Here is a 12,935-nt window from a genome sequence, read left to right on the forward strand (position 1 = left end):
GAATTGATTACAGACTCAACCTCGGCTTCGACAGTAGGGGTGAGGAACATTGAGTCTAAGGGGCTTCTGTCTATGACAACTTTAGCAGCAAGATGTTCTTCAGTGTTGTTGGTGGCTGTGAGAATACTATTTGCTAAACAACGCCCTACGCCCGAGAAATAATCGTTACATTTGGCAAGAGAGGCCGTTATCGTGTCTCCGATTTGAATGAGAGCATGTGAACCTTGTTTAGACTTTTTTGTTTGCGCTATCGTTTTGATTGTATCCCAAAGTTTTTTAGTATTTGATTTGTTTTTCTCAAGTTCTGCAGACTCGTAATTATGTTTTAGTTTTTTAAGTAAGTTGTTATAAAAGTTTTTGTAACGAGTGTAAGTCTGTTTCAGAATGATGTCATTTGGGAAACGTTTACTTCTTGTATGGAGACGATCCCTGTGTCTGGAACATCTGATGAGACCAGGTGTCATCCAGGGTTTGATGGTAAATTTAGAACGGCTGACGGGGACTTGTTTTGTGTGTTTTTTAATTAGATCTGTTAGAACCTCATCAAAAGCGGCAACCGCATCATCAACTGTGGTGGCACGGGTAATATTGTCCCAATCAGTATTTTTTAAGTCCGACTCAGCCGCAGAAATGTCAATAGAGGTAGTTACACGTTTTTTTTTCGGTGGTTGTCTTGTGTTTAACCGAATAGCTGCAATTACTGTGTCATGATCCGAGATATCCGATTGGCATACAACTGACTCAGATTCCAGTTGTGATGACACTAATATATGATCTAGACAGGCGTTTCCGCGTGTGGGTTTGTTGACTATCTGTTTCAGGTTAATTTCTGCGACTAGACAGAGGTAATTTGCTGCCGAAGGTGAAATGTTATCAGGGAGTGAATTAATATTAATATCACCAGCCACGATAATGTTAGTGGTGGTTTTAATTGACTGAGTCGTTGACGCCAAACTATTATTAAATGACGAAATGTCCGTAAATGAGGGAGACCTGTATATGCCTAAGAGTGCAAATTGATTTTTGACGATCACCTGAAGGCAGTTTGCCTCTACAAATGTCGGTTCTGAAATTTGTACCACCCACTTGTTTTTTACATATATTACAACGCCCCCTGCTCTGTTAATGTATCTATGTGTTCTGAAAGATTGATATCCAGTGATCTGAGGCACTAACGATTCCTCTTGAAGCCAGCATTCAGTGAGCACCAGAACATCAAACTCTATGTCAAATCTATGTAAAAATAATAAAAAGTTATCAAAATTTCGCTCTATGCTTCGTATGTTCAGAGTAAGTACATATAGATTATACTTACCATTAGTGATGGTAGCCTTGCATAGTTCCGGGTATTCGACGTAGTGGCAGGGTGAGTCATCCGAGTCGAGATCCTCTATCAAGCTTATTCTATCCTTACCCGTTATCAAAAATTATGCGAGGAGGAGTTTGACTATATCTCCCCTGCCGATTAGATATACGAAATCCTCTGGTTCGTGACGTGTATGTAGAGTGTGAAGATGGAATGGGTTCTTTTGACAAGTGCTGTATAGTGTGGAGTGGGGTAATATTATACAAGTTAGCATATCGATAATTAACAAAAAACAAGAACATAACTACTATAACATGCAGTCTACGTGAAAAATAAATATTAGTAAATTCAATTAGCTGTTTCAACTTCTGTGCCGTCTCTACTCGCCTCGCTGAGTATGCGTGTAATGTCTGACTGAGATCTGATGCTGATAGCCGCTGCTTCTTTACCCTTTCCTTCACATTTTCTGACGAATATCTGTCCACCCGTAGTCCAACAAAACTTAAAGCCCGCTTTCTCCTTAAGTTGAGTCCGGCATTCCCGAAATAAAAGTCTCTGCTCACGAGTGAGTCGGTCGTTAAAAAATATTCTTCTCGCCGGTCCTTCAAGACTAATATCTGTCGTTGTGAGTCGCTTGGACTTCGCAAGCTTGAGAAACTGGTCACGAGTGCTGCGCCGACTGAACTTTACTACTAAGGGGCGCGGGTGCTCGCTACTTCCGGTGCGTTGTTGCCCTACGCGCGTCACATATTCAAGGTCCGAGTCTGTCAGCCTTAAGCCAGCTACCGCAGCGGTTGTTAAAAATAAATGGTGTGAGTTTTCTCCCGAAGCCTCAGTGAGTCCCGAAATTTCAATATCATTCCTAAGCATAGCCTGTGATAGTGAGTTCAGTTGCATCTGTAGAAGTTCGTTAGTTGCTTTTAACTCCGCTACTGTGCTAGCCTGCTCCTGTGTTTGGCTGATCTGCGAATTGAAATTTGCAAGGTTCTGTGCCTGGGCTGTGACTTGCTCCTGCAAGCCGTCTGTAGTTATCCGCAAATCACTAATGTCTTCAGAGGTCTGCTTCTCTACGTCTATCAGACGGGACTCTAATGTGGCCACGTTAGCGCAAATAGACTCTAGCCTGTTTTCGCACTGGCGGACTGTCGTTATCGCCACATCCAATTCGGAGCGCATGCCCGCTATTTCCACTCTAAGGAGACTTATTTCCATTGTCAGCTTGTCTAGGCAGAGGTTTGTCTGGGGTTCCGATGTAGAGCCCATGTTCGGGCTGCTTGCTTCCGGTGCGTTTTCGTTGTTGGCAATCAATTGTACCTGGTGTGCCTGTTGTGACTGTGTGGCTCGTACTGGGGTAGCAGAGTTGTCGCCTCCTTTTTTTGAAGAGCATTGGCAGGCCGGGCAAATCCAGATGCTTACTGTGTCTGGGCTGGGTTTCTCTAGGGCCACGCATGCCAGATGATACCGCTTTCCACATTTTTCCGCAGTGCAATTTATGTACCGCCTGTCCGTGATTGGTTTTGGGCACCCCGCACAACCATTTTTCAATTTTGAACTCATGTTACACGCCCTAAGTACCAAGGTCGAAGCGATAAATTAGCGACAGTTGAGCGATGTTATCGCAAGCGCGCCGTTGTCGTGGTATGGGGGCGAGCGCCGCAAGCACCAAGCAGCGGCCGTGATGAGTCACCGCAGCGACGGCTCCGCGAGTTGTGGTAGGTCAGGGATGTCAACGGAAATTTTTAATTTACGTAAATGTTTTTGCTCATAACTTTATAATTAATGCACTGATTTTATAGCTGTTTTCACTATTTTTTAGAGAAAAGATAGTACTTTGTTACTTTCACTTTTGTTTTTGAAGAACAGTACATTTAGCACGAAATATGAATAAAAAACACGGAGCAATCGCTCAACGTGTGTGCCTTGTTAACAATCCGCGCGCCGAAACATTTAATTGCGTTTGAACAGCCAAAGACTCAAAGAGTTCCGATATCTCTAATACATTAATTGTGGATGTGTTCGAATAAATTACAATCTTATTTAAATCGTCCTGATAAAACTGGCCATTTATGATGTGTGAAGGACAACATCTGTTATCTGTAGGTATATATATTTTTCTCTGAATGTATGCCTGTAGTCTAGCTTTTTTAGGTATTTTTTGTAGGTTTACCAAGTTAGAGCAAATACAACAACAGCGGTGTGTAGATATAGTTCTTTGGATTGGTAACTCAACGGATTCAACACAAATGGGATTATTCAGATGAACAGAGAAGGTTGGGTCTTCATCTTCGCTGCTGATTTCAAGGTCTGTATTCGCATCGACCACTGGTGTTTTTTTACGATAGGCTTTAGTTCGACAGGATCCACAAATAGAATCACCAGTACTGAAACTCTGTACTAATGAAATAGAAAAGAAATCGACGTCTGCAGGTGTATGTAACATTTTCTTCTTACCTGATATTTTACAGTATTGTTTCTTACAGCTGTCGCATCTACGATTAATTGTCGACATTTAAATAGATTATTATGTTAAATTATTATTCAAACAAACACAACACCTCTACTTGAGTGATAGCATATATACTGAAGTACTTGAATTACAAATTAACAGGTATCCTATCTATTTTCCTACGCATTAAATATTGTCCTCTACATAAAACAACTTTCCTGCACAGAACTGACAAAATAATTCTTTGTATTCCACAATATAGCGTCTATAACCATCACTCTGTCGATGAAACTTGCAATGCGAGCATTGGTCAAGCAAAACAATTCCTTCTTCTTCCAGAAACACATCGCCAAACGACATAACTTCCAAAAACAGTGTTCTGAGCATATTTGTTGGAAGCTGTACTTGCTCGAAATATATGTTTTTTAATATTTCTACCTAAAAAGCAATATTTGTATCATTATTAATTGTAACTGTTAACGACCAGAGAGTTAATAAGTTTAATAACATAGGTACTCGGTTACTCTTACTATAAAGTCAGTCAACATAGGTACGTGTAATCGCCAAATTAATCATATGGCTATGATTGATTTAACGTACCTACATATTTGTTCAGAATTTACTTATATTATTATTGTATAAAACAAACAATTTTTTCCTCTTTATATAATAGTATAGATTGTTTTAAACCAAACAAAATTGTGTAACACACATAAGTTATCGTACAAAGAACTTAAAAAGAAGTGTGCTTACGTTTTCCTCTACGGACAGCAGGTTTTTTAACACGCTTTTATTAGGTCGTCGTGTATGTAACTATGTATGTAATGGAATCTAAGGAAGCTAATTTAACCATCTTCCAGGAGTCGTAGCGTAATGAAAATTGGCAGCTATATGTAGTTCCGATGACAATACAATAATATGGTTTATTTATTTATTCGTATGGCTTAATTGTTCAGTTGTTTATAAAGGTATTCTAAGGTTCTGGATCCATTGGATTACGTCATTATGCAGGGTGAACAAGTCCGCAGGGTTTCCACTGTATTTGCTGATAGGGCAGTGCTGAACGATGTGCTCGATGTCCTGCGCGGGAGCCCCGCAACTGCACCCTGGAGATTCTATCCATCCACATTTGTGCAGGAATGCTCGGGTACGGCCGCAGCCAGTTCTCAACCTATTTAGTTGGCACCATTCTTTTCTAGGCAGCGAGAAGCCAGGTGGTCTTACTGTAGGATTTATAGCTATCCCTATCCCACAGGGGAGGTTATCGTTCCATTCCTTTTTCCAGCTGTCCAACAGGTTGAAGTTCTCTTCCATGAGTTTTCTCGCGGTTCGGTGAGGAGGGTGTCGGGATTTTAACCGGTGTGGTGGAGGGTCTTTAAATTCAGCATGAGCGGCTAGATCCGGATGGGCCAAGATTTTCTGCGCCTCACGTAACAACGCATGCTGTCTCCTCAGGTGTGGAGGCGGTATATGACTGAGGGTTGGAAGCCACTGTACAGGGGTGCTCTTTATGGTCCCTGATATGCACCTCATAGTTTGGTTTAGGTGGACGTCCACTCGCTTTGAGTGTGCACTGTTTAGCCAGACAGGTGCGCAATATTCCGCAGTTGAGTAGACTAAACTTAGAGCAGTGGTTCGGAGTACGTCAGCTTTTGCTCCCCATGTAGTACCTGCCAATTTATGCAAGATATTGTTGCGAGTTTGAAGCTTCTTACCCAGTTTAACCAAGTTCGGTGCGTAAGTCAGGCTACGGTCTAGGGTCACTCCAAGGTACTTTGGCGTTGGGTTGTATTTTAATGTCGACCCTCTGAAGGAGATATTGGGTTCATATTTAGCCTCTTTATTGTGCAAGTGAAAGGTTGTCACCTCAGTTTTACAGGTGTTAGGGACTAGCCGCCATTTTGTAAAATAGTCGGTCAGGTGTACTAGGTCAGAGTTTAACATATCCTCTGAGGGCTTGAAGCGACAATGCTGTGATGTTATTGCAATGTCATCGGCGTATAAAAATTTACGGCTCTGGGTATTTGGAATGTCGTAAGTATAGAGGTTAAATAAGAGGGGGGCCAAAACAGATCCTTGTGGAAGACCGTTATTGAGTTTCCTCACGGTGCTCTGGTGATCTCCAAGATGCACGATAAATTCACGGTTACTGAGCATATTATTTATTAGGCCGACAGTCTTACTGCAGGGCACAGCAGTCATCAACTTATATATGAGGCCCTGTCTCCACACCGTGTCATATGCAGATGATAGGTCTATGAAAACAGCAACCGTCTTTTCGTTCCTATCGAAACCCGATTCAATATGGTTTGTAAGTGATAGTACCTGGTCTGTGCAGTTTCGGCCACTCCGGAAACCCGCCTGTTCGATCGGAACTACTTTATCCACGAGAGGGGTGATGCGGTTGTAGACCAGTCGTTCCATGAGCTTGTAGACACAGCTAAGGAGAGCAATCGGTCGATAGCTTTTGGGATTATCGGCATCTTTTTCCGGTTTCAGGATGGCTATGATTTTCGCTCGGTTGAAGTTACGTGGTAATATATTGCGGTCAAGGATATCCGAATAAAAGCGTCTGAGCCACTGTCTACACTTCCAGCCAAGGTGTTTAAGGAATTCATTGTAAACACCGTCAAAGCCGGCTGCTTTTCCCAGTGGCAGTTGCTTTAAGGCGTGGTCCACTTCCTCCTGCGAGAATTCTTTGGAGATGTTGCCGTCCGGTTCCAGAGTCACTTTGAGTTCCTTAGCGTGCTGTTTTATGGCTTTCGTTTCAGCTTTTATGCCTTTGACCCGTGACACTTCTACTATTTTGTTGGCAATGGCATTCGTTAGTGACCTTGATGCACCGTTAGGTTTTGATCCTGCATTACCGGATAGTTTGTTCAAGACTTTCCATGCTTTTCTACTAGATGTTTTAAAATCCATGGATTCCACTGTTTGTATCCACTTATTGCGCCGATTTTCATTGAGTGATTTGAGGAGGTCTTCACCAATGTCATGGTTTCCCGTTCTTTTATACTCCTCATATAATTCTTCGCTATGGGCTGACCAGCAAGGTATGTACTGTCTGCGATAGCCCCTCGGGATGTTCTTTTTGGCTGTCGCGTAAATGAGTTTTGTGAAACGATCGTAGTTTTCACTCCGAGGTGGTATCCACCTGATCGCAGCATCCATGTCTTTGGTAAAGCCATGCCAGTTTGCTTTTTGGAAGTTCCACCTGGGCAGTGGCATAGAGTTTGACAGGGGAATTCTTATACCAATTTCCATGAGTACCGGTCTGTGTTGGCTGTTTGGGAAGTCTCTAAGAATTCTTCGTGAGGTGTGCAAAGGTACTCTGTCACGATCACAGGTGACGAATGTCAGGTCCGGGTTGTAATCTTTCTTCCAACGTGCTGATCGAAATGAACCTTTGTCCTTTGCATTAAACACTAGGTGAAGGTTATTATTTTCCGCCCACTGCACGAGTTGAATTCCATTCTGGTCGCTAGAACTGTAGCGCCATGATTCATGGTGACTATTGTAATCTCCTGCGAATAGGCAGGGATGTGGATAGGTAGGTAAATCTCTCGACCATGGCGAGTTCGGCGGCTTGTACACATTTACGACAGTGAGATCCCTGACCCTGACAGCCGAGGCAAAAAGATCCGGGCCACAAGAGCAGGTTTCAGATGTTATGTCTTGGATGGTGTCTCTTACGTATGTAGCAATGCCATATTGTGGGTGGTTTATAGCGTGGGCGATGGTATAACCAGGAATATTTCCTCTTTTCTGCAGATCTTGTTCATCCCTGGCATGAGTTTCTTGGAGAAGAAGAATGTCAATATTATATTCAATAAGGATCTTATGTAGTACTTCGCACTTAGCTAAACTAATACTCTCTACATTAAGTTGACAGACGCGGGTCACAGGCCCTATGTCTCTTGTCTGTTGGCTTTTTGAAGAGCGAGCTTTTCCACATCCAGGCATAATTTAAATATTCCAGAAAACGACTGAGGTGCTGTGAGGTTGCTTAGAACAACTAGTACAGCAGCCAATAAGTTTGCTGCTCGTTTAGCGCCACCCAGGGGACACGTGTAGGGCGTTTGTGGCAATCTCCTACGGACGTGAGCAACGATCATCCCCCCTGAATACTATGGTACATGGTATGAATACTATGGAACAGAATAATATGGTACTGTTGAGCTGATCTGATGATGGAGTCGGAAGATATGAACTGGAACTACATGATGGAACATCGTATCATAGCCGTTTTTGGGTTTCTTAGAAAAGTCTTGTAGTGAACTTTGACTACAATTAGGTTTCAAGGTCTGATGATGAAGCCGGAAGATATGAGCTGGAACTACATGACGGAATATCGTATCATAGCTGTTTATGGGCTTCTTAGAAAAGTCTTGTAATGAACTTTGACTACGATTAGGTGTCAAGGCCTGATGATGGTGCCGGAAGATAAGAACAGGAAAAGGGGGGGGGGCTCGAGGGGGGAAGCATGAAAGAAAGATCAACGTAGTATTTAAAATAAGTTGGGTTAGCGTTTTCTTGTGACCTTTCAGAGCAAACAAAGGGGGCTCGGGGAGCGAAGCCCCCCGCATAAAAGAAAGATCAACGTTGTATTTAAAATAAGTTGGGTTAAGGTTTTCTTGTGATCCTTAAGAGTAAAGGAAAGGGGGGCTCGGGGGGCGAAGCCCCCCGCATGAAAAAAAGATCAACGTAGTATTTAGAATAAGTAGGGTTAGCGTTTTCTTGTGACCTTTAAGAGCAAACAAAGGGGGGTTCGGGGGGCGAAGCCCCCCGCATGAAAGGAAGATCAACGTAGTATTTAAGATAAGTTGGGTTAGCGTTTTCTTGTGACCTTTAAGAGCAAACAAAGGGGGGCTCGGGGGGCGAAGCTCTCCGCATGAAAGAAAGATCAACGTTGTATTTAAAATAAGTTGGTTTAGGGTTTTCTTGTGACCCTTAAGAGTAACGAAAAGGGGGCTCGGGGGCGAAGCCCCCATAAAAGAAAGATCAACGTAGTATTTAAAATAAGTTGGGTTAGCGTTTTCTTGTGACCTTTCAGAGCAAAGAAAGGGGGGCTCGGGGGGCGAAGCCCCCCGCATAAAAGAAAGATCAACGTTGTATTTAAAATAAGTTGGTTTAGGGTTTTCTTGTGACCCTTAAGAGTAACGAAAAGGGGGGCTGAAAAGAAAGATCAGCGTAGTATTTAAAATAAGTTGGGTTAGGGTTTTCTTGTGACCCTTAAGAGTAACGAAAAGGGGGGCTCGGGGGGCGAAGCCCCCCGCATAAAAGAAAGATCAACGTAGTATTTAAAATAAGTTGGGTTAGCGTTTTCTTGTGACCTTTAAGAGCAAACAAAGGGGGGCTCGGGGGCGAAGCCCCCCCATGAAAGGAAGATCAACGTAGTATTTAGAATAAGTTGGGTAAGCGTTTTCTTGTGACCTTTAAGAGCAAACAAAGGGGGCTCGGGGGCGAAGCCCCCGCATAAAAGAAAGATCAACGTTGTATTTAAAATAAGTTGGGTTAGCGTTTTCTTGTGACCTTTAAGAGCAAACAAAGGGGGCTCGGGGGGCGAAGCCCCCCGCATGAAAGAAAGATCAACGTTGTATTTAAAATAAGTTGGTTTAGGGTTTTCTTGTGACCCTTAAGAGTAACGAAAAGGGGGGCTCGGGGGGCGAAGCCCCCCGCATAAAAGAAAGATCAAAATAGTATTTAAAATAAGTCGTGTTCGGGTTTTCTTGTAACCCTTCAGAGAAAATAAAGGGGGGCTCGGGGGCGAAGCCCCCCGCAAAAAAGAAAGATCAACGTAGTATTTAAAATAAGTCGTGTTCCGGTTTTCTTGTGACCGTTCAGAGCAAAATAAAGGGGGGCTCGGGGGGCAAAGCCCCCGCAAAAAAGAAGGAACAACGTAGTATTTAAAATAAGTTGGTTTCGGGTTTTCATGTAACCCCGAAGAGCACGAATAAGGAGGGTTCGGGGGCGAAGCCCCCCGCATAAAAAAAAGATAGACGTAGTATTTAAAATAAGTTGGGTTCGGGTTTTCTTGTGACCCTTCAGAGCAAATAAAGGGGAGCTTGGGGCCGAAGCCCCCACAAAAAAGTAGCATCAACGTAGTATTTAAAATAAGATGGGTTCGGGTTTTCTTGTGACCCCGAAGAGCACGAATAAGGGGGGCCCCCCGCATAAAAGAAAGATCGACGTAGTATTTAAAATAAGTTGGGTTCGGGTTTTCTTGTGTCCCATCAGAGCAAATAATGGGGGGCTCGGGGGGCGAAGCCCCCGCAAAAAAGAATGATCAGCGTGGTATTCAAAATAAAATGGGTTAGGGTTTTCTTGTGACCCTTCAGAGCAAATAAAGGGGGGCTCGGGGGGCGAAGCCCTCCGCAAAAAGGTAAGATCAACGTAGTATTTAAAGTAAGTTGGGTGCGGGTTTTCTTGTGACCCTGAAGAGTAAGAAATAGGGGGGGCTCGAGGGGCAAGGCCCCCCGCAAAAACGAAAGATCAACGTAGTATTTAAAATAAGTTGGGTCAGGATTTTCTTGTGACCCTTCAGAGCAAATAAAGGGGAGTTAGGGGGGGCGAAGCCCCCCGCAAAAAAGAAAGATCAACGTAGTATTCAAAAAATAAGTTGTTTACGGGTTTTCTTGTGATCCTTCAGAGCAAATAAAGGGGGCTCGGGGGGCGAAGCCCCCCCGCAAAAAAGAAGGAACAACGTAGTATTTAAAATAAGTTGGTTTCGGGTTTTCTTGCAACCCCCCGCATAAAAAAAGATCGACGTATTATTTAAAATAAGTTGGGTTTGGGTTTTCTTGTGACCCCGAAGAGCACGAATAAGGGGGGCTCGGGGGGCGAAGCCCCCTGCATAAAAGAAAGATCGACGTAGTATTTAAAATAAGTTGGGTTCGGGTTTTCTTGTGACCTTTCAGAGCAAATAATGGGGGTCTCGGGGGCGAAGCCCCCCGCAAAAATGAATGATCAACGTGGTATTCAAAATAAGTTGGGTTAGGGTTTTCTTGTGACCCTTCAGAGCAAATAAGAGAATGTGGGCTCAATAAAATATGAATTAAAATAAAAACAAAAATTCAATGAATCAATGAATGACTTTATTGCGATAAACTTGGTACCTATACATCAGGTGGTATTAATTATTATTAAGTAGCAATACGTGTTAAGCCACAAATGGCTTTCGAAATTTGCCTACTTGAAATAAATTTAGGTTTAAATTTTAAAGATATTTCATTATTAACGACTAAAAAGTATAAAATAAATTTATAGTTTAAAAAACACTAGTAAAACACGCTTTTATAAATGCACGTAAAAGCCAAAAATAAATTATGGATCGTTCAAGTTGTGATATTTCTGGGATGAAGAGTAAACTATGTGCTTTTAATTATAATATTTGATTGTAAAAGCGTGGGGCGCTGTAACAGAAAAAAGTTTTTGTATAACTTGCTGAGAAATCAAGTTAAGCTATGTTACGAGAAGCAGTTTAGACAGATTGGCGCGCTAACTGGACTTGCAGCACGACTGAAGCGCCCCACGCTTTTACAATCAAATATTATAATTAAAAGCACATAGTTTACTCTTCATCCCAGAAATATCACAACTTGAACGATCCATAATTTATTTTTGGCTTTTACGTGCATTTATAAAAGCGTGTTTTACTAGTGTTTTTTAAACTATAAATTTATTTTTAATTTCATTTCTAAACATAGAGGAATAAAGGATAAGGGAAGTTGTAACTCCATACATCAGTAAATGCGAGTTAATTATAGTGACATCTAGCGACAATCACGCGTCAACTAGCGTAATCAATACTGCTACTTGTCAATAGATGTCGCGACGAACGAAGAGTCTAATGCTCACCAATTTTCAGCTAATATTACAATAGTTATTGATCAGTATTCTGTTATTCAATTTCTTCTGCTTGTAATATAAGTTGTAAACTGTTCTAATATTAAATTTTTCGCAGACAAGACACTGTTGTCACCTAGTATCGAGTAGTACTGATAATTCACGCTATTTGACGCGTGAATCGTGATTGTCGCTAGATGTCACTATAACTATGCCTATACAAATAACTCGCATTTACTGATGTATGGAGATTATTATAGAACATTCTTACACAGATTGACTGAGGCCCACGGTAAGCTCAAGAAGGCTTGTGTTGTGGGTACTCAGACAACGATATATATATATATAAATACTTATATACATAGAAAACATCCATGACTCAGGAACAAATATCTGTGCTCATCACACAAATAAATGCCCTTACCGGGATTCAAACCCGGGACCGCGGCGCAGCAGGCAGGGTCACTACCGACTGCGCCAGACCGGTCGTCAAAGGAGATACCACTCTTCCCTTACATATTCCTTTATGATTCTAAGTACAATTTATGTTTTAATGTTTATTTGGGCACAAACCGTACATGTTTCTTATAGCTAAAGTAAATACATAATTTATGAACCAATACAGTTGCCACCACTTAATATATCATTAAAGACTAACTAATACGGAATAACTAAATTTAAAATTAACAACAACAGTCAAATTAGGACAATGGCTTCATTAATGAGAAAAAAAGATAACTAACTATTTCTACACACTACTTAATTACACAATAAAAGTTATAAAGGGGTTACAGCACAAATTATAAAGGTGCAATCTAAAAATTAAAATCTTATTTTATTTGTTCATTTAAAACCAAAAGCACATCTAATTACATTTCTGAGTTTCGCCCGTATTAGTTTTACATGCTGTATATAGTAACTTACATTCGTTTCATATTGGCATTCACTTAAGGTCCCATGTAGAAATTAATTAAACCATTAATTACAATGAAGTACGCTGTGAATGGAAATTAATTAAGGCATTGAATGAAAACGTATAATAACTATGTACAGTCAGCGACGATTAATAGCGGATAAAAATAGTATTTTTTCTACTCCCGAACTGTTATTCTTCATTTACAGGGTCGTGCATAGGTCTTTAAAGGGTTCCCTCTATTTGGCATAACTTTAATAGTCCGAAACGATTTTCGCATAACAAACTTCGCATAATCGATTTTCGACAAATGTTAATTTGGCAGAAAACTTATTTGTCATAATATAAAATAACACGAATATTACTTTGTCCGAAAATAAGTTCGCATAATTCTGTTTACGCCTATTGTTTTTATGAATAAAATT

The 12,935-nt window shown here is 41.4% G+C and overlaps 1 protein-coding gene across 3 annotated transcripts in view; it reads left to right on the forward strand.

The window, feature by feature from the left end:
- LOC125237385 overlaps positions 1-12,935 on the forward strand; it is a 42,374-nt gene that overhangs the window by 23,270 nt on the left and 6,169 nt on the right. The gene's annotated exons all lie outside the window — the stretch shown is intronic.

The sequence above is a fragment of the Leguminivora glycinivorella genome, chromosome 21, assembly GCF_023078275.1.
Source record: "Leguminivora glycinivorella isolate SPB_JAAS2020 chromosome 21, LegGlyc_1.1, whole genome shotgun sequence".
Classification (NCBI taxonomy): Eukaryota; Metazoa; Arthropoda; class Insecta; order Lepidoptera; family Tortricidae; genus Leguminivora; species Leguminivora glycinivorella.